The following is a 27,673-nucleotide window of genomic DNA, read 5'->3' as shown; positions in this document are numbered from 1 at the left end:
GCCCCATCCACACTCTATCACCTCCCTATATTGGTTACTTTATGGTACTCAGCACTCTGTAATTGTCTTTTTTTGTTTGTTTGTTTGTTTGTATGGATGGCAGCCCTGTCTCCCCCAGTGGGCAGAGCTGATCACCCCTGTGGGAAGAGGAGTCGGTGGGGAGGGGAGTTCAAGCGCAGAGTCCTCCAGGAACAATGCTCATCAGGGCAGTTCTGACTTGTGTGACCTGGCAACAGGGGTGGGAAGCGAGCCGCAGCGGAGGGTCCCCAAAGCAGGACTGGCCGTCTGCCTTGACCCCGAGACCCAGGAGCAGAGGAGAGGCCTGGTGGACAGAGCCACCAAGGGTACCCACGAGGCCGCTTGCAAGGCAGCGGGAATACAGTCGCTCTGCGGGGACTCCCGGGGCTCCACCCCGCGCCCCTCCCGCTCGGCGCTCCCCCTTGTGGCCGCGAGGGGGCGCCGAGCAGCGCTCCTTCGGGGCCGACCGCCAGGCGCACGGGCGGGCTGCACCGGGATCTGAACGGGCTGCGGGCAACGGGCAGCGCCCCGGGTCTGCGGCGCCACGGCTCTCAGCAGGCGCGGCGGGCGCTGCCCGTGGGCCGGGCCCGGGCTTCAGGCGTGCCGGGAGCCGGTGAGTGGTGGCGCGGCCAGGCGGGACACCTGGTGCTGCGGACAAGGGCGCGAGGTTCGCGGGCGCATGGGAGGGGCTGCAAGCGGCGGTGGGGCGCGGGGTGCGGGAGAGGTCGGGATGCTTAGGTGAGGGGCGGCGATCTGGGCGTGGATGGCTGGCATCCAAGAAGCTGGCGGGGACGCTCTGGTCTGACCCAGGGCATAGGTGCGCGCACGGGTGACAGTGCGCGTGGCCGGCGGGCCGGCGGGGCCCGGAACCGCGGCGCGCTTGAGTGTGAGGCCCGCGCGGCGAGGGGTGGACCGTGGAGGGGGCTGCGAGCTGCGTGGGAGTGTGCCGGGAGGGGCAGGGGTGCGCGTGGCGGGGTCAGCGGGGGCCGGGTCGCTGGGACTGGAGATGCAAGGAGGAACAGCGGAGGGGACCAGCTTAGGGCACGCCCCCTAGCCCGTTGAGAGAGACCGGTTTCTGCCGTGAGTCCCCCGCCGCTCCACTCTGCGTGAAGAACGAGCTCCCTTCAGCCACTCGGGTGGCAGGAAAAGCCAGGCTTCACCCCGCACTGGACCTCAGTTTCCCCACCTATGAAATGGGGCGGCACAGCTTACTTGTAGGGTGCTTGTGAAGAAGGGAAAAGGGCCTTATCCTTGGAGGAAGAGGGTGTTGTCACAGAAGCTGGAATCAGTGCTACCATCAGAGGGCCTTCCTGACGGTGGGAGCTGCTTGGGGGCTCTGGGTGTGTCCCCCTCGCTGTGAGAGCGTGCACGAACAAGTGACCACTTCGTTTCTTCTGTTTAGATTGGGATAAGGAGGGCTTCATGCTCAGCATGGAAAAGACCAACCTGGGGCGGAAGCGGTGAGGCTCCCCACCAGCTCTTACCTACTGCTTCCTGAGACTGTGAGGCGGGTGTTCTGCTGAGAGACAGAGAGGGTTCTTGGAAAGGTCTACCTGTCAGATAGATGCTGTATTTCCATTTCATAGCGGACATACTGAGGCTTAGAGAGTTGACAAGATTTGTTCAGTCTCGGGGCCATGAAGTGGCAAAGGTGAGGGTCCAACCTACCGACCTGGGGAGCGCTGGGGTTTTCCATTCATTTGCCTAGAGTATTCATTGAACACCTACTGTGTGCTGCCTACATTCTGCCCCAGTAAGTGCTCTCTCCAGCTGGTGTAGGAGGGAGGAGGCCATCCAATTAGGATTATCAAAGGAGAATCCCACCAGGTGTGGTAGTACATACCTGTAATCCCAGCTATTGGGAAGCTCAGATGGCAGGATTGCAAGTTAAAGGTCAGCCTCCACAATTTAGCCAGACCCTGTCTCAAAAAATAAAAAGTGTTGGGAACATACTATAGTGATGCAGCCACATCAATGTTTATAGCAGCTCTATTCACAATAGCTAAGCTATGGAACTAACCTAGGTGGCCTTCAACAGATGAATGGGTAAAGAAAATGTGATACACACACACACACACACACACACACACACACATAATATATATAATGGAATATTACTCAGCCATAAAGAAGGATAAATTATGGCATTTGCTGGTAAATGGATGGAACTGGAGACTATCATGCTAAATGAAATAAGCTAATCTCCCCCAAAACAAAGGCTGAATGTTCTCTCAGATAGGTGGATACTAACACACAATGGAAGAATGAAAGCTCTTTGGATTAAAGGGGAATGAAGGGAAGGGGATAGGAATGGGAAAGATAGAATGAATTCCTATGTTCATATATGAATACATGACCAGTGTAACTCCACACCATGTACCATAGCAAGAATTGGATCCTAATTAGATCAAGTTATACTCCATGTATGTATAATATGTCAAAACGTACATTACTGTCAAGTATACCTAAAAAGAACAAATTTCTAAAAATTGCTGTGGATGTAGCTCAGTGGTAGATAGCTCTTAGGTTCAATTCCCAGAACCAAAAGAAAAAAATAAAAGGGAAATTGGAGGTCAATGTCAGAGAATAAGTGCTTGGAAGAAAAACAATCAAATGAGGCAAATGGGGGCAGCTACTTAGCCTGTTCAGGGAAGATGTTCCTGAGCGGTGACCTCTGACCATGCTGTGAATGAAAGGATGGATCTCATGGGAAAAGTCTAAGGGAACAGCAGATTCAAGGTCCCTGAGGCAGGTACAGGTGGTGGACAGCAGGAGCTGAACCAAACAAAGCCAGTGAGAGGAGCTGGTGGAGTTTGGATTTTCATCTAGGTGCAGGGGGCAGACCTCAGAAGGTTTGGAGGTTGATTATTGAAAGGTTGTTCCTAATGGCTGTGGAGAGGTCTCCAGGAGGCAGGAGAGGGAGGAGCCTACTGGAGTCAACCTGGCAGAGATGGGACTGGGTCGTGTAATCATGAGATAGACAGATACTGGTGAGGAGGATCCAATAGGCTCTGAGATATGCCATCCACCCTCTTGGGCCACAGCCACAAGGAGGCCTGGGTCCGGGAAGGACCTGCAGCATGAGTTCAAGCACTGCCCCACTCCCTGCATTCACCAGGGTGTGTCACTACCAGTCTCCCATCTCCCTATGTCCAGTGGGGGATGAAGCGTAGTTGATTTAATCACACTTTCCATTTATTAGATCCAGATTTTGAATCAGAGTTGGAAAAACATTTCCCAGCTCAACTTGAAGAAATTCATTCATGTCTTCTAATACTTGTTTGATGTTTCATTTAATGTACAGACCTAATCTAAACTTTTCCCAAATGTCTGTCCCTCTATTCCAACTCCCATTTATTAAAAAATCCATCTTCTCTCTAGTGATTAAAAATGTACCTTTATCACATGCTAAACATCCAAAAGCACTGGGAGTGTTTCTAGTCTCTTTCACAGGTGTGTTTATTTGTGTGCTGGTGAAAGCATTACAGTGTGTTGTGTGCGTGTATGTACACGTGTGTGCGCATGGGTGCACTCCAAAACACGTGTGTATTTAAAGACAAGAAAGGCTTTATTCAAGACTATTGCAATAGTCTTGTTGTATTTTGATACCTGATTGGGCTGGTTTCTTACATTTATTTATTATTTCAAGAATTTCCTACCTGTTCCACTGTGTAGCTAGTATTTGCAAGGAATCATATTAAGTTTATGTTTCAGGAAAATGAACATCTTCATGAGGTTGTGCCGCCTCACCCAGAAGCAGGAAAATGTCTTTATACGTGTTCAAGGCTACTTTGGGGAGTGATTTACGGCTTTCCTCTCATAGGTCTTTCACATTCCTTGTTAAGTTTACTCATGAGTATTTTGTTTGCTGTAACTGTTTCTTAAGCTATGTCTTCTAGCTGGATATTGTTTCTATATGTGTAATTTTATGTCTTCCCACTTTACTAAATTTATTCGTTGTTAATTTTATCATTGATTCTTAGATAGTTCAGGTATTCTGTCACCTGCAAATTCAAATAGTTTTTCTTTACTGCTTTTCATACATTCACTGCTTTATTTTATCCAATTAAATTGGCCAATATTTTCAATCAATGTTAGAAATTGGATGGACCTTGTCCTTGACCTTAGTGAAGAAGGCCATTGGCACTTTCCCCATTTAGAAAGATGATGACTATAGAATGGGAAGAAATGGGTAGAGGGAGGGATGGATAGGTAAAATATTAAGGGAGTGTCTTAGTCCATTTTCTGCTCCTTTAAGAGAATACTAAAGACTTAATAATTTATAAACAATAGTTTATTTGGCTTATGTTTCTAGAGATGAAGTCCAAGATCAAGGGTCAGATCCTTTAATAACAACCCACTCTCAAGATAACTAACCCAGTGCCACAATAATGACATTAATCTATTGTTAGGCCGTACCTCAACACTGTCACATTGGGGATGAAGTTTCCAATACATGACTTTGGGGGACACATTCAAGCCATATCACAGAGTATCCATTGATTCCCATTTTAGTGGAAATATTTAATATTTGTGGAAGCCGTATATAGAAATGATAATATCATCTCTCCTTAGCACTATTAACATAGTGAATAATATTAGTGGATTTCCTTGTGTCAGGTCTGGGACTAGAGGGAGGAAAACAATAAGAAAAATATAGTAAAAATACTAAGCTATTCTTGCATTCAGGAAGCCAAACCCACTTGAGCATGATTTATTCTGTTTCAGTATGATTATATTAGTTATCAGTTGCTACAGAACAGGTTATCATCAACTCAGTGGCTTGAAGCAGCACAAGTTTATTATCTCACACTTTCTATGGCTCGGGAGTCTACACAGGGCTCAGCAGGGTTTCTGCTGGTGTTAGTGGAGACTAAGTTCCCACCAACCAGGGAAGAATTTGCTTTTCTACTCATTGTTTCTGTTGGCAGCATTTAGTTCTTTGAGGGTGTAGGACTGAGAGCTTAAATTTTTGCTGGCGGTTGGCTGGATGTCACTTTCAACTTTTGGAGGTAGTTCCTAGAGACCACCTCCAGTTCCTTGCCAGGTGGGCTTCCCCAGTGTGGCTGCTTACTTCATTAAACCAGCAAAGAGAAACTCTAGAGCAAATGTATTAGCAAATCAGTCACAATATAACACAACAAAACATAACTTATCATAAAATAACAGCATCACATAATCATGCTATCCCATCACTTTTGCCATATTCCATTGGTTGGAGAAAAGTCAAAGATTCCACCCATACTCCACAGTATGAATAGCAAAAGTCAGGCATCGTAGGTGGGTGCTGATAAGACCGTCCACCACTAGAGGGTTGGATTCTGATTGCTAATACTTATTTTTGTTAAAATTTCTCCAGTCATTCCTTGGCTTGACAAAGTTTAGCACTTGACAGGTTTCTTAAGAGCTTATGAGTATAATATTTCTTGATTCCTTTCTTCCTCTACCCTTAATATTTTAAGGATAGATTAGCTGGTTATAAAATCCTTCCTTGGCTCACACTTTCTTTCCTTGAATTTGTTAAGATCTTGCTATGGGTTGTGTGACCTACACATTGTTGTCAAGAAGTATGATATAAGCACACTTTTCTTTCCTTTGCAATTGACTTGATCATTTTTCTGGATTTCCAAAGGACTTTTTTGTTGTTGTTGTTCTCTGTTTTCCTTGACTCTCAAAGTCTAATTTTTCCATTAGGCAGTGTCTTTAGAATTGATCTCATTGAAGATCGATTTTCTCAGGTACATGGGAGACACTGAATATGCAGATTCAAAGCTTCTTTTATTTCCGTAAAGTTTTCTTGGATCATAGGTTTAAATGTTATTGATGTCATATTATTTTGTTTTTCTTTTTCAGAGTTTCCAAAAATATGTATTTTAGATCTTTCCCCACATGCCTCCCCACTTCTGTATCTAACCCTTCTTTTTTTAAAAAAAATATTTATTTATTTATTTTAATTAGGTATATATAACAGTAGAATGCATTTTGACATATTGTAAACAATTGCAGCACAACTGTTCATTTCTGTAGTTGTACACAATGTAGAGTCTCACCATATGTACAGTCATACAAGTACCTAGGGTAATAATGTCCATCTCATTCCACCATCTTTCCTGCCCCCATCTCCCCTCCATTGTGGATCAGCATCCACTTATCAGAGAGAACATTCAGCCTTTGGTTTTGGGGGATTGGCTTACTTCCCTTAGTATGATATTCTCCATCTCCATCCATTTACCTGCAAGTGCCATAATTTTATTCCCTTTTAATGCCGAGTTATATTCCATTCTCTAACACTTTCTTCTGTGATTCTCTTCACTATTTTGTTTACTTGTTTTATGGCTGATTTCATTCATTTTCTTAATGACCATTATTAAATTCTTAGTCAAATCTATTCTTAAGAGATTTAATAATTTAGTTTCTGGCTGATTCTGACTTTTCCTTATTTTCTTTGCCCAGTTCAGACAACTCTAATTTCATGTTCACCTATTTTTTGTCCATTTTTGTTGAGGTTATGAATTTATAATTTAGGGGTTTTAATATGTACATATGTATGATTGTTTTCTTAGAGTGTCTTATTCAGGTTACCATAACAAAATACCATAGTATCTAGGTGGTTTTAAAATGACAGAAATTTTTTCCTCACAGTTTTGGAGATTGGGGTGTACAATATCAAGGCACCAGAATATTAGCCATCCAGTAAGGGCCCACTTTTTGGTTGATAGACCACATTCTTACTGCCACTTCCCATGAGGGAAGAGATCTCTGGGGTCTTTTTTAAAATAAAGGCATGAATTTCATTAGTGAGGGCTTTCCTCTTAGACCTAATCACCTCTCAAAGGCCCCATCTTATCACATTGGCCATTGGGTCTCCACATATGAATTTTAGGGAACACAAACATTCAGTCTGTAGCACAAGGCAATTCAAGCCAGAGTTTTGGGTTACATTTTTCCCCTTGTAAATTGGTTTATGGGGATTATGTTGGCTTTGTATGGATATTGTCTGTCATTGTCTGTTAACTTAGAAACATCTTTCATACCAGTGTGGTCTCTGGAGCCAGTTCTGAAGGTTGGAATTTTCTTTCCTCACTCACACCAGTTGGAAGCGTGAAATGTCCTGTCTCCTCTTCACGCAGGGGCTGAGGGTATGGGTGGTTACATTAGCTCTCTTGGTTGATCTGTATTGGCTTTTATCATAAAGAGATTTAGACTTAGGTGGCTGCTATTACCCTGGGGAATTAGAAATGTCACCAACCTTATTACTTGCAAAAGCTTCATAAAGTACTGTGTACTCTGTCAAGATTCATCAGTTTTTCACAATTGGAACATTTGCAATATCTTACTGCTCATATTTTGGTAAACCATAAAAAAGTAAGTTGCAGGGATCGTAGTATCAGCAACATATTGAAATAACCTAGATATCATACTCAAGAAATTAAACATTAATTACAATTTTTTTCTCCTATACAGTTCATATTCAGCTTTTTTCAGTTGCCCCTGAATGTCCTTTTGGGCCTTATTTTTAAAATGAAGAATCTAATCAGTGGTCAAACATTGTGTTGGCGTGTCATGTCTTTTAAATTCTTTTAATCTGCAATAATCCCTCCATTTTTTTCCCCATCTTTCGAAAGCTCTGTATCAGTTTTCTCACATGATCTGGATCTGTTAGACTCTATGAAAAACAATAAAAGTTGTTTCAGGCCAAACTCATTTTAAGATTACCAAATGTGAGACTTGTTTAAAATTACAGAGTGTGTGTGATTACAGGGTGTGATACCAGTGCCTTCCCCTAGCTTGTGTCCCTCTGGGGTTGGTGATATCTATCAGCAAGTGTGGAAAGTGGGTAAGGAGAGGAGAAGTGTTATACCTTCGCCTGAATAGCCACTGGGGAGGGCCTTGGGCCAAAGGCTGTGCAAGAATGTTCTGTGATACCTTGGGGATTCTGCCTCAGTGTCCCTTCCCTCAACTTGAGTGTCCTTCCCAGTCCTCTTCCATATCACTGCATCCTCCCAGGGGACTGCCTCCTATTCCCCCACCTGTGGACCTGCCCCTGTGGGTCCAGCTCTGCCTCACTGGGTTTCCCTTTCAGCAAAGGTACCTGCCGTGTTCATAACATGCAAGTCACCCTAAAGGATTTCATGAGCAATTAAATGTGGTAGAAAGCACCCAAGTCACTGCTCTGATCAGAATGTGTACCCCCAAATTCATAGCTGAAGCTCAATCACCAAGATGATGGCATTAAGAGGTAGAGCTTTTAGGAAGTGATTAACTCATGAGGTTGGAACCCTCGTGAAAAAGGTTAGTGACTTTATAAAAGAGGTACAAGGAGTTGTTTGCACCTTCTTCCATGTGAGGAAGCAGCAACAATACACCATCTATGGAGCAGACGGTGAGGCCTCACCAGACATCAAATCTGCTGATCTTGATCTTAGACTTCCTGGCTCCAGAACTATGGGAAATAAACTTCTATTATATATAAATTGTCCAGCCCAAGCATTTTGTGATAGCCCTAAGGACGGACTAGCACACACCATCTCCTCACTGCTGACTCTTATACTCCCAAGACACTAATAGGACTAATAATGCCAAGGGTTGGAACAGAGCAGGTATCCACTGTGCATTCATTTCCTTCCCTTCTTGGGGGAGCCAACATGTGTCCCTCATTTTCAGAAATGATAACCTAGGGACCTGACATTCCTCAGCCCAGAAGAGTTCCCTGGGGCTAGAGCCTCCAGAAGGAAGCCCCTTCGTGTTCTGCAAAAAGATACTAGTGTCCTATTGACTTCCATGGTTTCCTTAGGGCATTAGTATCCAATACTCAGCTGCCAAGGATACCCCAAACTACTGAGCCCATAACTTGGCCAGGAAGAGCCCTGTCAACTTATCTGTGAGAGACCCATGAGTACGGGGTAGGGAGTGCTCAGTTTCACCATTTTTGAATAAAGCTAACACAGGCGCTAGTGTTACCAGATAAAGGCCTTTGCAACCTGCACCAAGGACCATTCTGACTGGCAAATTCCTGCTTTCCATACAATGATATGCTAAAGGCCAAGAAGTAATGCAACTTCTTGGAATTTACTAATAATGCCCCTGCTGAGTAAATATTTACTTGGTTTATTTGTCGTTAGCCAGCTCTCTGGCACTGTGACAAAATACCTTAGAAAGGACCAAAGAGAGTTAGCAGGACATTGGATATAGGGCTGGCCACAGGGACTCCACCAGTGAGAGGGATCTGCCTTGCCAGGGAAGGTTTGAGGAGAGCCTCACCTGCCTCAGCCACATACTTGCCACATATCCTGTAAAAAAGCAGCTCCCCATCAGCAATATATGAGTGTACCTTTCCCCCCCCACATCCTCGCCAACAGTTATTGTTGTTTGTCTTCATAATAGCTGCCATTCTGCCTGGAGTGAGATGAAATCTTAGAGTAGTTTTTATTTGCATTTCCCTATTTGCCAGAGATGATGAGCATTTTTTCATATATTTGTTGACTGGTTGTATATCCCCTTCTGAGAAGTGTCTGTTCAGGTCCTTGGCCCATTTATTGCTTGGGTTATTTGTTTTTTCGGTGCTTAGCTTTTTGAGTTCTTTATATACCTTAGAGATTAGTGCTCTATCTGATGTGTGAGGGGTAAAGATTTGCTCCCAAGATGTGGGCTCTCAATTTACCTCACAGATTGTTTCTTTTGCTGAGAAGAAACTTTTTAGTTTGAATCCATCCCATTTATTGATTCTTGGTTTTAATTCTTGCACTATAGGAGTCTTACTAAGGAAGTTGGGGCCTAATCCCATATGATGGAGATTAGGGCCTACTTTTTCTTCTATTAGATGCAGAGTCTCTGGTTTAATTCCTAGGTCTTTGATCCACTTGGAGTTGAGTTTTGTGCATGGTGAGAGATAGGGATTTAATTTCATTTTGTTGCAAATGGATTTACAGTTTTCCCAGCACCATTTGTTGAAGTAGAAAGCAGTATGGAGATTCCTTGGAAAACTGGAAATGGAACTACTATTTGACCCAGCTATCCCTCTTCTTGGTCTATACTCAAAGGACTTAAAAACAGCATACTACAGGGACACAGCCACATCAATGTTTATAGCAGCACAATTCACAATAGCTAAACCGTGGAACCAACCTAGATACCTTTCAGTAGATGAATGGATTAAAAAAGTGGTATGTATCACAGTGGAATTTTATTCACCAATAACAGAGAATAAAATCATGGCATTTGCAGGTAAATGGATGGCGTTGGAGAAGATAATGCTAAGTGAAGTTAGCCAATCCCAAAAAACAAAATGCCAAATGTTTAGGCTGACTCATAGTGGGGTAGGGAGGGGGAGCATGGGAGGAATAGTCCAACTCTAGATAGGGCAGAGGGGAGGGAGGGAAAGGGAGGGGGCATGGGGTTATGTGGAATGTGATGGACATCATTATCTAAAGTACATGTATGAAGACATGAATTGGTGTGAACATACTTTATATATGACCAGGGATTATGAAAAATTGTGCTGTAAATGTGTAATAAGAATTGTAATACATTCTGCTGTCATTTTTTAAAAATTTCTTTACAAATAGAAAATAAAAGAGTATTTCCACCCTGGGGTGTTCCTAAGAGAATTTTATGTACATGAGTTCTGGGACTCTGCTCTTGGTAGGAGAAACTGGAACCAACCTAAATTCCATTGGAGGAAAATGGAAAAGGAAATGTGACACACTCACATGATGGACCATTACACCACAGAATCTCAGGGACATCATGTAAAGTAAAAGAAAAATGTACACAGGATGATATCATTTTCATAAAACATAAAAGCAAGCAAGCTATATAACATTTTGTTTAGGGATACCTATTTCTGAAATAAAAATGTTTTGCAAATGAGTGTTTTTAAAGTTCCACAAAACAATGATTAAGTATGTGAAATGATGAATATTTTGATTAGTTTGATTTAGCCATTTCACAATATATACCTCTATTGAAATATCTTGTTACCATGAATATATACACTTTTTATTGGTCACTATTATATAAAAGGTATATAATTATACCTTTTAATTTATTAAAAATAAATTTTAAATTGATTCCAGACAATGTGGATTGGGCTGAGGGAGGGGGAGGAGGGAGGAGGGAGGAGGAGGATACAGATAATTAATGGTATTGTAGTGCTTAATTGGCCGTACGGGTTCCAGGTATCTAATTTGTTATCATGCTTCATGACATATATGCTGCAGGTCTTTTTATGTAATGAATAGTGCATAACAATCCTTTTCAACAAGTACATCCTTTGTCCAAAATGCTTGAGGCAGGAAGTGTTTCTGATTTCTGATTTCTTCAGATTTTGGAATATTTGCACATCATACATAATAAAATATCTTGGGCATGGCACCCAAGTCTAAACATGAAATTCATTTATGTTTTATATACAATTTACACACATAGGGATTTGGGGATTTCAGAATACAGATTCTCAATCTATGTAATAAAAGACTGAGAGGACATTCCCCCCACCATCATCTCTCTAACCTCCTCTTGTTGGTCTGTTTTCCCTTGGGAGACCACTAATTAATCAAGCCACATAGTTATCAGGGCGCACAGTGACCCTGAGTTCATGTGTGTGAGGGCTGCAGTTGAGGTCAACTCAAAGGGAGCTTTCAGAATGATGGGATGCTCAACTGCTCTTGAAGGTCAAACAGGAGTCAGGCAAAATGTATGTGGCTGGAGAAGGAGAGGAGGGATGAGCAAGTGTCAAGGCCCCAGCATGAGAGACTCTGGTGGCTCAGTGCTTGCCCTCTGAAGCCAGTCATGGACTACTCCATTGTCACCTTACTGCACAGGGAAGGAAGACGGCACCAGGTTTGCAGGAGGGATCTGGACCTTCTTTCTTTTCCTTTTCATTTAAAAGTTTTTATTTTTAATTGACATATAAGAGGCTAAGGCAAGAGGATTGCAAGTTCAAAGCCAGCCTCAACAACTTAGCAAGGCCCTAAACAACTCAGTGAGACTCTGTCTCTAAGAAAGAAAGAAAGAAAGAAAATATATATGTGTGTGTGTGTGTGTGTGTGTGTGTGTATGTATATATGTATATATATATATATTATGAGCTGGGGATGTGGCTCCATGCTTAAGCACTCCTGGTTCAATCCCCAGTACCCCCCCCCACACAAAAAAGTACTTATTTATAGGGAATGGTGTTATAATTTCATACTTGTATATATGTATAATGATCAAATCAGGGTAATTTGCATTTCCATCTCCTCAAATATTTTCATTTCTGATATGTTGGGAGCCATCAAACTTTAGTTATTTAGAAAAGTGTAAGTAATTGTTGTAGACTATAGTTACTGCAGTGTCATAGAACTACTTCCTTATCACCTCGCTGTATTTTGGCACCCGATATCCACCCTCTCTTTTAACCAGCAACTTCCTAGTTTTCCTGGCAATCTACAGCAGACCTCATGCACCAGAAAGAAAGGTAGAGGAGCGAAGAGATGGGGCCAGAACAAAACAGGAACAGGCTGGGGGCACCCTTGGAGAGGAGGGTCACCCTGCACACTCAGCTACTGGACCCTGAACAGTTAGCGTGTGGATTGGGGACATTGGGTTGACTGAAACCCCAGAAATTAATCACATGCCAGGGCCCCTGTAGGGAGTTGCAATCTACTTATGACAAATTTCCACCAAAATGGTTTAACTTCCCAGTACTTTAATGTTTGACCATTCGTAGCACCCATCCGTCACCTGGGAAGTGGCCATATCCCCACCAGGGCTTTCCCCCAGCTTAGAACTTCTGACAAAGAGGCTTTTTTGACAAGCCCCTTAAGAATAAAAAATTGCACATTCAGGGTTTTTTGTGAACGTGTGCAAGGCAGATTGTGGAAAAGGCTTAAAGAGGCTAAGATGACAGAGCATGTGACAGCTGCTCCTGGGATGTGAATTGCAGGCCCCCAGTGGCCTGAGGTTTGAAAACAGATGTTTCTGCATGAACGCAGCCAAATTGTATTAGCACTTTGGATGATGAAAAGGGCTTTAAGTGCCTGCGTGTTGCAGTTCTGAAATGTTTGCTGGGGAAAATGTACTTCTATTTTGCAAACAGCGAGTATAAGAAGGAGGAACAAATTAGGTTATGGTGCCGTAACCAATTTCGTGAGTGGAGTCGTTGACAGATGCACATTTCATATAATAAACGTGATCAGTGATGCTGCCACTTACCTTAATGAGGAGAGAGAGAGAGAGACACGCAGAGCCCAGCACTCCTTCCTGCTGCTGTCTTCATCCCCAGCTCTGACAGGGAGGAGGGCCCAGCGGGACTGCCTCCCCAAAGCCCAAGGTCACCGGCAGGCCAGTAGGACTTTCAGGGAGAAAGTCACAAGCCTTTCTCTTTTTTTTTTCCCAACAAAAATTTTCTTATAGAAATTTTCAAAAACATGAAGAATGTAATGAACATGAACCATCCAATACCCATCTTCCAGCTCCCATGGCTGTTAATTCTCAGTTCATCTTCCATGATCTATACTCCCACCCTGTTAAGTTCTTAAAGCAAATCTAAGACATGAAATCAGTTTCTCTCATGACTTTGATTTGAGTCATGATTTTATTTGCATAACCGTCATGCCATTGACACACCTCATTAAATTAATAATAATTCTTAATATTGTTGCCTTAGTCTGTTTTCTGTTTCTATAACAAAATATCTAAGACCAGGTAATTTATAAAGAATAGAGGTTTATTTAACTCATACTTCTAAAGACTGGGAATCCAAGAGCATGGCACTGGCCTCTGCCCAAAGACTGGTGAGGGCCTACTTGCTACATTATAACATGGTGGAGGGAATCACATGATGAGACAGAGCAAGCATGCTAGCTTGGGTCTCTTTTCCTCTTCTTCCACAAATGCCATCATGAGAACCCCACCCTCATGATCTCATCTAATCTTAATTATCTACCCCCCCCCCCGCAAAAGCCCCATTTACAAATATCACTAACATATGAATTTGAGAATTAAGTTTCCAACACATGAGATTCTGACAAACACATTCAAACCACAGCCATCATCAAATAATATTCAGTCCATAATCATATGCCCTCATTACTTAAAATCTATCTTTTTGCAGTTGTTTTTTACAAATCAGGAAAGATACAAATTCTACATGTTGCATTTACTTTTTTTTTTAGTTGTCAATGGACCTTTATTTTTATTTATTTAATATGCATTACTGAGAATTGAACCCAGTGCCCCACACATGCTAGCCAAACACTCTACACTGAGCCACAACCCCAACCCTTGTATTTACTTTTTATACCTCTTGAACTTCTTTTATTCTGTAATAGTCCTTCATCTCTCCTTTTTAAAATTTTCTTTCATTTGGTCTTCATTCCATTAATTTGCTAGATAAATGGGGACATTTGTCCTGCAGAGTATCCTTGTGTTCTGAATTTTGCTTTTTATATCCTTAGGATGTCATTTAACTTGTTTGTCTATCACTTACTCTTCTCCAAAGTAGTATTTAGATCTAAAGTAACACTGACAAAAGGTAAAATTAACAATTACAAAAGGTAAAATTAGCATTTTATTTAACTGACTATATCCAAAATATTATCATTCCAATGTAGTGTAGCCAATACAAAAGTTACTGAGGATTTATGCTACATTCTTCAAAACCAGATGTGGTTTTTTTGTGTTTACAGCACATCTAAGTTCCAGTGTTCTTTTCATCAGTAAGGATTGATCTGAATTTAGATTTCATGGAAATTGCAATTCAAAAAACGTACTTAAAACTTTTTCAATATCTGAGCAGACATTGGGTTTTATAAACCTCTCTTTTTAAAGTTATGTAGTCAATATATAATAAACACTCAAAACATATAGATATATGTAAACTCTTATAAAACATGACTATAAGTAAAATAATGCACATAGAGGGGACCCCAGAGCTCAAACAAGACAGAAACTCCTACTGATACCATGTGTCTTTGTCCATTTTCTGTTGCTACAACAGAATAACTAAGACTGAGCGATTTATAAAAAGCAGAGGTTTATTTGGATTCAGAGTTCTAGAAGCTGGGAAGTTCAGGATGGGACTCCATCATCTATTCAGCTTGCGGTAGGGCTGTATGCTACATCAACTCAAGGAAGATAGTGGAAGGGTCAATGTAGAAGACAAAATCTAGGGCAGGAACTTACTTTATAAGAACCCGCTGTGTGGTAACTAACCCAGTTCCATAAAAGGTGGAACTCACTCCCTGAAGAAAGGCATTAGTCTACTTAATGATCTAATCATTTCTCAAAGACCCCACCATCTCTCAATGTTTTAGTCTGGGATCCAAGTTTCAACATGCACTTTGGAGGGAACAAACTACATCTAAAAAAAAACCCATAGCATCATTACCAGTTTTTGAATGCCTGAGCAAAGAATTAAACTAGAATGGTCCAGAATCCTGGCCCAAAGGAAGAGAGAAATAATAATTTTTTCTTATTTTAAATCACTGTGTGGTAATGATAAGAAATGAGGGTTTGTATCCATTGCATCTGTTGATGGATATTTGGATTGTTTATGCTTTGTAACTATTATAAATAAAGTTGCTATAGAAATTTATATGCTAGTGGATATATGATTTTATTTTTCTTGGATAAATACCTATAAGTGAAATGACTAGGTAATATGGTAAATCCATGTTTAACTTTTCAAAAAACTGCCAAATTCTTTTCGACAGTGGTTGATCATTATATGTTCCTCTAACGGCCTGTGAAAATTTCAATTGCTCTACATCCTTGAGACATTTGATATTGTCAGTCTTTTATATTTTAGCCATTCTAATAGGTACATAGTGGCTTCAATTCTCATTTCCCTAATGGCTAATAATATTAAGAATCTTTTCTTATGCTACCACACGTAAATCTTCTTTGATAAGTGCCAGTTCAAATACTTTGCACACTTTTCTTTATTATTATTATTATTATTATTGTTGTTGTTGTTGTTGTTTTGAGAGTTCTTTACGTAGTCTGGGTAAAAGTTTTGTCACATAATGATTTATAAGTCCTCTTGCCCCACTATGTGGCTATCATTTTATTCTCTTCATAGAATGTGTGTGTGTGTGTGTGTGTGTGTGTGCGCGCGCACACACGCTAGGGATTGAACCCAGGGGCACTTAACCACTGAGCCACATCCCCAGTACTTTTTCTTTTTTTTTTAGTATTTTTATTAAGAGACAGGATCTCACTGAATTGCTTAGGGCCTCGCTAAGTTGCTGAGGCTGGCTTTGAATTCACGATCCTCCTGCCTCAGCCTCCTGAGCTGCTGGGATCACAAGTGTGCACCACCATGCCCAGCTTCATAGTGTCTTTTGAAGAGCATAAGTTCTTAATTTTGATGAAGTTGGGCATAGTGACCCATGCCTGTGATAGTAGCTGTACTTGGGAGACTAAGGCAGGAGAGTCACAAATTCAAGATGAGGCTAGGCAATTTAACAAGACCCTGTCTCAAAGTAAAATAAAAAGAGTGGGAATATAGCCTAGTGATAGAGCACTTGCCTAGCATGAGCAAAACCCTGGGTTCAGTCCTAGTACCCTCCTCACTCCCTGCCAAAAGCATTGACCTTAATTTTGATAAAGTCTACTTTGTCAATTTTTTTAACATCACCTGTGTTACAAAGATTATATCCTGTATTTTTCTCTGGAAACTTTATTGCTTTCAGTTTTGCTGGTATGCCTATGATACATTTCTAGTTAATTTTTGTGTTGGGTAGGAAAAGTGGATCAGTATCAATTTTTTTTTTTTGCACAAGTTAATGAATTGTTCCAACATCATTTGTTGAATTCACCATCTTTCTACACCAAATTACATTTGTGTCTTCTTAAAATGTCTACTGATTATATATTTGTGGCTCTGTTTCTAGACTGCCTATTCAATTCATCTCTTTATATATCTTGATATGCTAACACCCTACTCTTTTGATGACTATAGGTTTAAAACAAGTCTTGAAGATAGGTAGTGCTTTACAAATGCTCCCAACTTTGTTCTGTATTAAAAGTGGGTTTGGCTATTCCATTTCCTTTGTATTCTGAAATACAATTTACAATCGGTTTTTCAGTTAATAGTATATATAGATCCGTTTGGGAGATTTGACATCTTAATAATACTGAATTTCTGATCCATGAACAGATATTTGTTTGGGTATTTAATCTCTCTCAATAAAGTTTATAGTTTTCCATGCACAGCTCTTGTGTGTGCTTTCTTACATTTAGCCTTAACTAATACTTAGTTTCCAAATATTTGGGAGTTTCCTAGATATCTTTGTAAATGATATCTACTTTAACTCCTTTTGGTCAAAGAATGTATTTTCTAAAACTTGAATCTTTTTAAATGTACTGAGACGAGTTTTATGACCCAGAAGATGTTCTATATTATTAAAGGTGGCTATAGTTTGGATGTTGAATTGCCCCAAAGGCGCAGTGTTAAAGGCTTGGTCCCCAGTTTGGTGATGTTGGGAGGTGACAGTTCCACTATCTTCTTTCCACTTTCTTCTTTCTCCTTTTCTCTTTATCTACAGTTATATTCCTTGATCTGAAACCTATTCTGATGATGATATAGATATAATAATTATAATTCTATATTATAATTATTGGGAGATTTGACATCTTAATAATACTGAATTTCTGATCCATGAACAGATATTTGTTTGGGTATTTAATTTCTCTCAATAAGGAGAAATTAAACTTTCTTTTCTATTCTCATTCATTTTAAATTTAAACTAGGGTTCTATGGTTCTTGCTTTTGTAGCCAATCCAAAGATCTCTGCCTCTTAGTTGAGTTGTTTAGACTGTTTATATTTGATGAGATTATTGATATGGTTGAATTTAAAACAACAATCTTAATATTTATATTTTATTTATTCCACATGTTATTTTATTCTTTTATCTTATTTTTTATTTCTTTTGGATGAATTAGGTATTTTAATGATTCTATTTTATCTCCTTTGTTGACTTGTTAGCTATATGCTTTTGCTGTGTTGTTTAGCATTTGATTTAAGTGTCATAATACACTTTTTGTTTCTGCCTACAACATTAATACAGTCTTGGCAAAATAAAAGGCATATTTATTATTTAAAACTTTTCAAGTGTCCTGATCCAGCTTCGAGGATTCTCCCCTCGAAGTCTCACAAATCTGCGTCTGGAGTCTCATCTGAGGCTAGGGTCTCCATCCAAGCTCATGACTGGTAGCAAATTTCATTTCCTTGCAGCTATAGAAATCATAGTGGCTTCTTTCCTCAAGATGTGAGTCCTTGGGCTCTAGATCTTCTTTTAAAGAGCTTACCTGTTAAGATCAGGCTCATCTAGGACAATCTCCTTCTGGATTAACTCAAGTCAAGTAATTAAGAGTATTAATTAAGTTTTCAGAATCCTTTCATTTTCGCCAGAGAACCTAATCATATCATGTTAATCATATTCACAGGTCCTGCCCACACTCAAGAAGAGGGAATTAAACAAAATGTTTACACTAGGGGGGTAAGAATTTGGGGACCATCTTAGAATTTTTCCCTCTTTAATATTATTAGTTTATCACGGCTGATCTTCCAGGGATCTTAGATTACTTCATGTAGTGTGAAGTCCTATGCCAGTACGCTTGCATTCTCCACTCTCAGCCTTTGCCCCTGTATCTGTTTCTTAGGGCTTCCCTAATAAAACACAACAAACTGTGATGGCTTAAAAGAAGAGAAATCTATTCTCTGACAGTCCTGGAAACTAGAAACCCCAAATCAAGGTGTCTGCAGAGCCATGCTCCCTCTGAAATCAACAGAGGAAGCTATCCCTGCCTCTTCCTAGCTTCCAGTGGTTGCCAGAAATCCTTTGCTTTTATTGACTTGAAGCTGCACAACTTCAGTCTCTGCCTCCAATTGTCATATAGTGTTCTCCTAGTGGGCTTGTATCTTGAAAGGGACATTTTCTCATAAGGCGCCAGTTACATTGGACTAGGGTCCACTCTGCTGTCCTCCAACATGGCTTCATCTTAATAAGTTGTATCTGCGATTACCTTATTTCCAAATAAGATCATGCTTTGCGATACTGGGGCTCAGGACTTCAGCATATCTATTTTGGAAAGGGCATAATCCAACTCGTAATAATGCAATTATTGTCATATATTTTATTCCACATATAAGCCCCCCCATACACACTACATTATTATTATTATTTTTTTGCTTAAAATAGTCAATTGTATTTTAAAGATACAGGTCGAGTATCCCTTACCAACCTTTTCTAGGACAAAGAACTATTTCAGATTTTTTTTTTTGATGTTGGAATGTTTGCATTTCTGTAATGAGACATCTTGGGGATGGGACCCAAACATGAAATTCACTGTTTCATATAAAACTTATACACATAGCCTGAAGATAATTTTATATTTTAAATAATTGGTACATGAAACAAAGTTTTATGGAGCAGAATTTTCCTTTTGTGGCTTCCTGTTGATGCTCAAAAAGTTTCAGATTTTAAAACATTACAGATTTTTGGATTAAGAATGCTCAATCTGTATTTTGATAGTCTTTATATTTCCCCACGTAGCTGCCATTTTCAGTGTTCTTGATTCCTTTGTGTAGACCAGGGGTGGATGCAGCCTAGCAGGCTGGTCACATCTTCTGGGCTGATGCCTCCTGATTGTCAGTGATGGGAAGAACAGAGGAGGCACCCCAGCTCAGTGTCCAACCCCCAGGGGCATGCCAGGCCCGCCTGGCAGGACTTCCCTTCCTCTGCTTTCTCATGCACTCGCCCACCTGGGCACAACATGTTGAAACTTGAAATTTTGTCTGAACAATAATAGTTTGAGGTGTAGTGGTCTCTCTTCATGTTTTCTGGTAATTGAAATTAAGGGGTTAGTGAGTGGAAGAGGAAACCAGGTGATTTCTGGGCAGCTGGAAGTGTTCTGTTTCTCAGTCTGGGTGCTGGTGGCCTGAGTGTGTTTCCTTTGGAAGAACTCACTTTGCTGCATCCTTCAAACATATGTCTTTTCAGGATGTAGGTTATACTTCAATAAGAAGTTAAGTACAAAACAACAACAAAGGCTAAAAGAGGAGTTAAGGGCACCAGGGACGTGGGTTTTGGTGTCCCTTGGGCAGGAGCCCAAGAGGTGATACTGCCCAGTGGCCAGTCTGGGCAGGGGCTTAGCTCCCATAAATTGGAGGCAGGGACCTGGAACTGGTGAATGAACTCTGCACACTGTAGCTTGGTGCCCATGCCAGTCCGACTCTGCAAACTGTACAGTGCAGTGCACCTGTCTGTCTTCTGACTACTTTTGGGTCTTGGAGTGCATATCAAAAAGCAGCTGTGGTAGGGTGCTGGCTTTAGAAAAGAGGTAACTTTGTGACTCTCATGTATCTGCAGCAGCAGTCAAGCCATTCTTTATGCCAACCCCTGCTTTGACAAATGACTTGCAATCAATCACCTCTACTCTCTGTCAAACTCAAATGTGCCCTAAATGCTTTGATGTGTTATTACCTCCGCAGACTAAAAAGTGGCTGGAGGGAGAGGAGTCTGTCTGCTGCCTTTTAGTGTAATTGCTGGCTGGCTTTCCCCAGAGCTGCAGGCCAGTCACAGAAGAAGCAGGCTGCCTCCTTCTGGTGGCAGCCAGGGGACCCCGACCTCACCAGTGGCATAGTTGTTCCACCTCCATCTTCTTTCCTTTCCCTTCTTTCTTTCTTTCTTTCTTTCTTTCTTTCTTTCTTTCTTTCTTTCTTTCTTTCTTTCTTTCTTTTTTTTTTAACCAATCTAAAAAACCCTTTCTTCTGTTCTGTTTATAAAAGTGATAGAAGCTCATTGCAGGGAGGCGGGGAGTCAGAAATACAGAAAAGGGATAAAGGAGAAAACTAAACCCCTTCGCTTCCCCTCTTCCGGATGACAAGTCCTCTTGTCGTGTAGTGTACCTGGACCTTTTCTCGGGGTGTGTGTGACGTGTAAATTTTTCTTTTGCAAAGATCTCTTCCCACTGAGCATAGCTTGTATTGTTTGGCTCTTCTCACTGAACAATTCATGGACATTCTTCCCCCAAATCTCTTGATTCCTTCGACAGCTGCGTGATATTTCTTGAATAGAAGGACCAGCTTGCTTCCTGTGTCCTGTGGCTGGGTACTTCTCGCTCTGGGCTACTCAGCAGCGCAGTGACACCCCCTTGCCAGGTGTTGTATTCATCTTCGTGTCCTTTCTGGATTAGGGGCTTCTGCTTCAGGCCATCCTCCAGAGTTGCTCTGCAGAGGGTCCCCAAAGCCACACCTGGGCTCACCCTTGTGCCCTCCTCTGTACTCTCAACCCACTGACCAGCCCGTCCATCGTGAACCCTTCAGCCTTTTCTCCATGCTTCTGAAAGCCGCCCCCTCCCCAGAACTCACCCCTGAACCTCTTCTGCCTATAGTCTCCTTATGTCAGTCAAGTCGTCTTGGTGGGTCAAGCACAGCCCCGAAGAGCCCAGTACACCCTTGTCATCAGGGATCCCCACCTCCATCCACACCTGGCCTGTGGGTGTCCCCTTACCACTGTGTCCAGAATGCAGCCCCTTCTCCCACCCCCTTAATTCCAATTTATTCCCTACCCACAACTCTCCCTCTGTTCTCAGCCTATTCTTCACTCCAGAGCCATTGTACAGCCTTGACCAAACCCACAGCGTCCCCATCCCTTACCTTGCTCCAGCCATGCTGACCTTGCTCTCTTCTCAACTTGCTCTCTCTTCTGGGCCTTGGCACCTCTGACCCCCACCCCGCCCCACACACACACTTGTACATACACACACATACATACTCATAGATACACACACTCCCACACACACTCTCACACACACACACACACACACACACACACACACACACACCCTGCCTTGCTCCTGGGATGTTCTTCCCATGGCTGGTCCTTCCTGCTCCTGAATTTCAGACCAGATAGCATCTCCATACATCACTCTGTGAGGTGGGGTCATTAGGCCCATTTGACAGAAGAGAATGTAAGGAAAGTGACCTCTCTAGGATCTCAGAGCCAACAAGGACTGAGCCCACATCTGCTCTCTCGTCCACCTGTCTGAAGACAGTGTGGTTCTGCTATGGTTTATGTTGAAACTTGATGCCCAGTGTCATGGTGTCACAGGATGGTAGGACCTTGAAGGGTGTCTGGGTTGTGAGGGCTCCACTCCCATGGGAGGATTAATGATGCTCTAATGGGACTGAGTAAACTCTCTCAGGACTGAATCAGTTACCACAGGAGCAGGTGTTATTAAAAAGCCAGGCAGGTCCTCGTGTTTTCTCTCTTTACATAGGCCTGCTTCCCCTTCTGCTTTTCCATCACAAGATGAAGCAGAACCAGGCTCTTGCCAGATGGTGGCACCATGCTCTCTGACTTCCCAGACTTTAAACCCATTAGCCAGAATAAACCTTTTTTCTTTATACACTATCTAGTCTAGGGTATTCTGTTATAGTAACAGAAAACAAACCACAATAACTTCCTACAGTCTACAGCTGATTCAGTATAACCCTGATGGCTGGTAATGGTACTTTCCAGAAATATGTCAGTTTCTGAAGCCTGGACTGTTAGGATGCTGTTCATTGCAAGTGCAGAAAACCAACTTAAACACACCTCAGAACAAAGGGAAGATCTACTTACTTCTGCAAATAAAAAGCCTAAGGGTGGACTCTGGGCATGACTAGATCTAGGACATGGTCTCAGTCTCTCTCACTCTTGACTCTGCTGTCTCTATGTGGGCTTCTTTCAGAAGAGGTCCCCAAGCAGCTTCACTCTTACTGCCTATCCTTCATTTGACCTGAGCAGAAAAAGACACTCTGTTCCAACAATTCAAAATAAACACCCCAAGAACTGAGTCTGGTGGCCCACGCAGATGACATACCTAACCATGAGTCTGTCCCAGAGGCTGGGAGGATGGAAGGCTCTGAGTAGCTGGGCCTGGATCCTGTGCCCATCGCAACCATCCTGACCAAGAAACGAGTGGCTCTGGGGCTGTGTGTCCTCCTACCACAGGCAAAAGAGGAAGGACAAGTTGGTTCTGTTGCCAGAAGGAAAAACAGATGTGGGGCAGACAGAAGCCACAGAAACTGTGACCCTGGGCCGCTGTGATAGGGGCAAGCCTTGGCATGGGACCAGAGGTAAACCTGGGTCTCCCTCTGACAGGACGGAACCTGCCTCACCCCAGGCCCACTCTGCCTGTGTCCTGCTACAGCCTGGCCAGAGGGACCTTGCAGACACACTCCTTTGAAAACCTCTGCTGGGACTGCGGCAGCTCAGAGGAAGTTAAAAGTGGAGCCAATTAACAGTCTTTTTCCTTGGGGAAGCTGCTAGAAGAGCAAAACATAAGCACTCAGTGAATTCAGCTTGAATAATAAGTGACTAAGGCCAGAAGGAGGAAGGAGGAAGGATCAGGCAGGGCTGCTGGGCCCAGGGTCTGGTGTGCAGATGGCTCTGCACGCTTCCTATTCTGGGAAGGAGGTTTCTAGAAATAGCTCCAGCCAGTCTGCCCCTCACTGCCAGTCAGGGAGCCCCTCCCTCTCCCTCAGAGAATCTCACTTCCCACCCTGGTCCCCTCACATACTGGCAAAGTTGTCGTCTCTCGGAAGCCCTCTTCTCTGCAGCCTCCTCCTCCGGGAGACCAGGTTAATCAAGGTGGGGCAGGCGTCAGAGGCCAAGCCTTGGACCACTCAAAAGCCAGAAGGGAACACAGATAGCACTGGCACCTGTCCAGCCCCCGCAGCTGGCATCACCAGAGCACCGATGTAACTGTATTCTCCACCATGGCAGAATGCTACCCTCAGAAAGCCAGGGCCCTCTGTCACCTGTGCAGCACAGCTGACGGGCAGCACAAGAAGCATTTCCTCCCCGCCTTCCCTGTGCTAGCAGGGACATGGGGTTGTGATAGATGGTGCCTGAGCTGCCTGGAGGCCCTTGCCAAGCCCAGAGTGGCCGGAAGTCATTATTCTGATGACAGGATTGATGGGCCTGGGTGAGGCAGAGTCTTTGCAAGATTAAAGTGGGCACTTAGCGTGGATAGATCAAGTGCCCTCCTGGGGCCACTCTGTCTGCTAGAAGCCTGCAGGGAGGAGGAAGGTGGCTGGCCCCTCAGCCTTGGCCTCTGTCTCCAGAACCTGCCTGCTGCCTGGGAGGGGGTGGCCTCCGAGGCCCAGGGAAGTCCTAAAATCTACCCCTCCCAACAACCATGTGTCTCTCCACCCCTTCTAGGCCAGCAACGCTCGCTGCCTCTTGGGTTGGGCTGTTATGCAACATTATAACAAATGTTGTACAACATTTGTCACAATCTTTAGTCATTATTGTGAGTTTATTTTAATGCTTTTTTTTTAAAAGCCTATAGTTGGCACATTAAACCCATGAGCTCACAGAAATCATGGAAAGGATAGATGCTAATTTTAAAATGCGAATTGACATGAGGCAGGTAAGTGCTCAGGCCTGGGAAATAGTCTCTGTGGGGTGTTTGCAGTGATTCTTTCAATAAGCACTGACATGAGGGGTTTGTGGCCTGGAGGACCTAAGACAAAGGCCAAGCTCTTGGCAGGACTCAGGGGGCCTGTACTTTTCCAGGTGTACGCCAGGGCAGTCCACAGGGTTGATGTGCTGGGGTCCCAAACTTAAGACACTTTCTAGTTAAAGGATCTGTCCAGGTCGAGCCTCAGAACCATCAGGGCTGCAGGGAACTGGGGTGAGGCCCAGGCACCTGCATTTTCTGGGAGCTACTTCAGCATCTGGCCAGCCTCCCCAGGAGGCTGAGACTGAAGACAGGTGTCCAGGGCCTGCATCTGATCAGGAAGGGCCTTCCCCCAAAGGTGGGAGGCTCCAGACTCAGGCAAGTCCCCCTTGGCTTGGCCATAGCCAAGCAGCCTTTTAGAGAGAACATGTTTCAGGCCGTCTTCTCCTGATCTGATTGCCCATGGGCATCTTTCAGGGGGTGTCTGGGAGATGCCACTTTGCTGAGTCCCCAGGGTTGAGTCCCATACAGCAGGGGCTGGCTTCTCAGGCCTGTGGTATGAGTATCCTGCTTTCACTCTGGACCTCTCCCTGTCTGAAGTCTCTCTTTGGAGAACCCCCAAGGCAGAAAAAGACACCTGTCTCCAGGTATCCTCAAGCCTATCTTCAATCAATAATCAACACCCAGTGTCAGTTTAAGTCCACAGGAGGGGGTGAGCAGTCTCATCAACCCAGGTTCCAGATGAGATGATGGAGTACAGGTCAGTCTCTCTACCCAAGCTTAAGTTTCCCCTTATGTCAAACACACATAAAAACAAAGCTACTTTGCAAGAGATTTTGAATATTCTCATCATCAAGAAATGATAATGGCCAAGCACAGGGGCACACCCCTGTAATCCTAGCAGCTCCGGAGGCTGAGGCAGGAGGATCATGAGTTCAAAGCCAGCCTCAGCACAAGCGAGACACTAAGCAACTCAGTGAGAACCTGTCTCTAAACCCAATACAAAACAGGACTAGGAATGTGGCTCAATGGTCAAGTGCCCCTGAGTTCAATTCCCAGTACCCCCACCCCCCCAAAAAAGAAATGTAAATCTTTAAGGTGATGGATATGCCAACTACCTTCATTTGATCATTATACAATATACTCATGTATCAAAACATTACACTGCATCCCTAAATAGGTACAACTATTTTGTATGAATCAAAATAATAATAAACCTGGATGTTATGATACAAATCCGTAGTTTCAACACTTAGGAAAAACCCAGGGTTTCACGACCAACATGGGTGACATAGTGAGATCTCATCTCAAGACAAATAACAACAGTAACAAAATACACAGAGATAACAAAATGTAAAACTTATACTGTAAAAACTATAATTCATTGTTGAAAGAAATCCAAGAAGATGTAAAGAAATGGAAAGACATCAGACAAGTGGTTAAGAAAGCAATATTCCTCAAAATCGTTTATAATTTTAACACAGCCCTTGCTTTAAAGTCTTGGATGATTTCTTTGCAAATTTTGACAAGGTGATCTGTTCTATATGAAAATTCAAGGGTTCCAGAATAACTAGCATAATCTTAAATGAGAACCAATTGGAATCAAAAATTTGAAGACTTACTACGAAGCTACAGTCATCAAGACATGGTGGTTTTGCCATAGGATAGACATATACTCTAAAGGAATGCAACTGAGAATTCAGAAATAAATCTATGAGTATACTAAAAATCATGGAGCTGTACATTTCAAATGGGGGGATTACAATATTAGTTACATCTTAATAAGTCCATATTTTTAAAAAAATGCTTTGCAGCAAGTTGAGAGGAACCAGATTTGTGATTGTGTGTTTGTGTGCACACTGTCCGGGTTTGGGCTCTAAATAAAGGCCCCACTGTCCCAGAGGCTGTAGCCCAGGAAAGGGACTGAGCCCAGAATTCCGTATAAAGCCTCTGGGCTGGGGGGTCACACATGCACACATCTTCCTAGTTTTTTTGACAAGGGCCTTTTCTCTGTCTGCTCAACATTTCTGAGAGGAGTCAGAGAAAACAGTGTGTTTCTTTGTTATATCATAACGCTGATGACTTCATCGTCCTTGTTCTTCCCAGAAAAGACGATGACAAATTTGTTAAAGTTCAACTGTGAGAGCCTCCTCTTATAGCAAGAATGAGAACTATCCAAAGCAGCTTCTTGCTTTTCAGAGTTATTTTCAGATATTTTCAGGTCCTGCTTGGTGTCACTCAGTGTTTGTCAAGCTCACCATATGCTGGCACTTGATTTTTCTCTAATTCCCAGTCTCTGGGGCACCTGCCCTGGGTCACTCACAGGGAGGGACTTTCCAGACTCCTCCACAGCAGACACAAGAAGACTATGTATCCCCTACTTTCTGAGACCACTCATGTGTCTAGGTTCCCTACACGGATCACCTTTAATGAGAAAGTGCACAGGTTTTGACTCATTTCCCCAAATTTCCAAATTCAGGGGAGAAATGAAAAAAAAATTCTTATTTCTCTGTTATTTAAGGTCTTCTAGACCCTTAACAGGCATCTTTGTATGAAAGAAAATGACCCCAGGAAGTCATGTCCAGATGGCCACTTCTACCTAAACAGCGGTGGTCAGTGTGAGAGTCTAGTCTCCAGTGTGTCCCGAGGCACTAAGACCCTAGCCTTTGTGCCTTCCTCGTTCCCCAAGCCTCAGGCAACCATGGAGAATTTTATAAGGAGGCAGGTACAGCAGGAGTGCAGGTGATGGAGACCGTGAACTAGTGATATCTCCAAGGGGTGCACCTCTCAGCTCCAGTCAATGGACAGGACCAGGAACCAAATGCAGGCCAATATGGCCATTTCTCCCGAACTTTCCAGGGAAGACAGACATACTGATTGTCATGAAAGCTGCCAGTGGGTAAATAATGTAAGAAAATTCACTTTTTAAAAGGGCATTGTGCAAACCAACCAGGACACCTAGGCCACTGCATGTCAACCTCACCTGGAGAGACCATCACCACGGACTTGGCAGGTGTCTACCAGAACTGATGCAGGAAACCAAAGGGTAAACTGACTCACCCCTGCCCATGAGCAGCCAGCAAGCAAGAGAGTCAGCCAGGGAGCCCAGGACCTGCCAGGGGATGAGCATGCCTAGAGGGCTGTGCAAAGGGTACCGGAGCCCAGAAAAGGAACTCTGACAGTCAGGGGGAGGGAGGGGACAGGCTTCCCAAA

The 27,673-nt window shown here is 42.9% G+C and overlaps 1 protein-coding gene across 1 annotated transcript in view; it reads left to right on the top strand.

Moving 5' to 3' along the window:
- Positions 1-533: 533 nt before the first annotated feature.
- The window catches only part of Rasgef1c (RasGEF domain family member 1C), a 76,924-nt gene continuing 49,784 nt past the window's right edge, over positions 534-27,673 (top strand). The window contains exon 1 of the mRNA XM_077797170.1: positions 534-631. The gene's annotated coding sequence lies outside the window, so the exon portion shown is untranslated. The remainder of the gene's footprint in view (positions 632-27,673) is intronic.

This window comes from Urocitellus parryii, chromosome 1 (assembly GCF_045843805.1).
Source record: "Urocitellus parryii isolate mUroPar1 chromosome 1, mUroPar1.hap1, whole genome shotgun sequence".
Lineage (NCBI taxonomy): Eukaryota > Metazoa > Chordata > Mammalia > Rodentia > Sciuridae > Urocitellus > Urocitellus parryii.
This window is presented reverse-complemented; position numbering and strand designations above follow the sequence as displayed.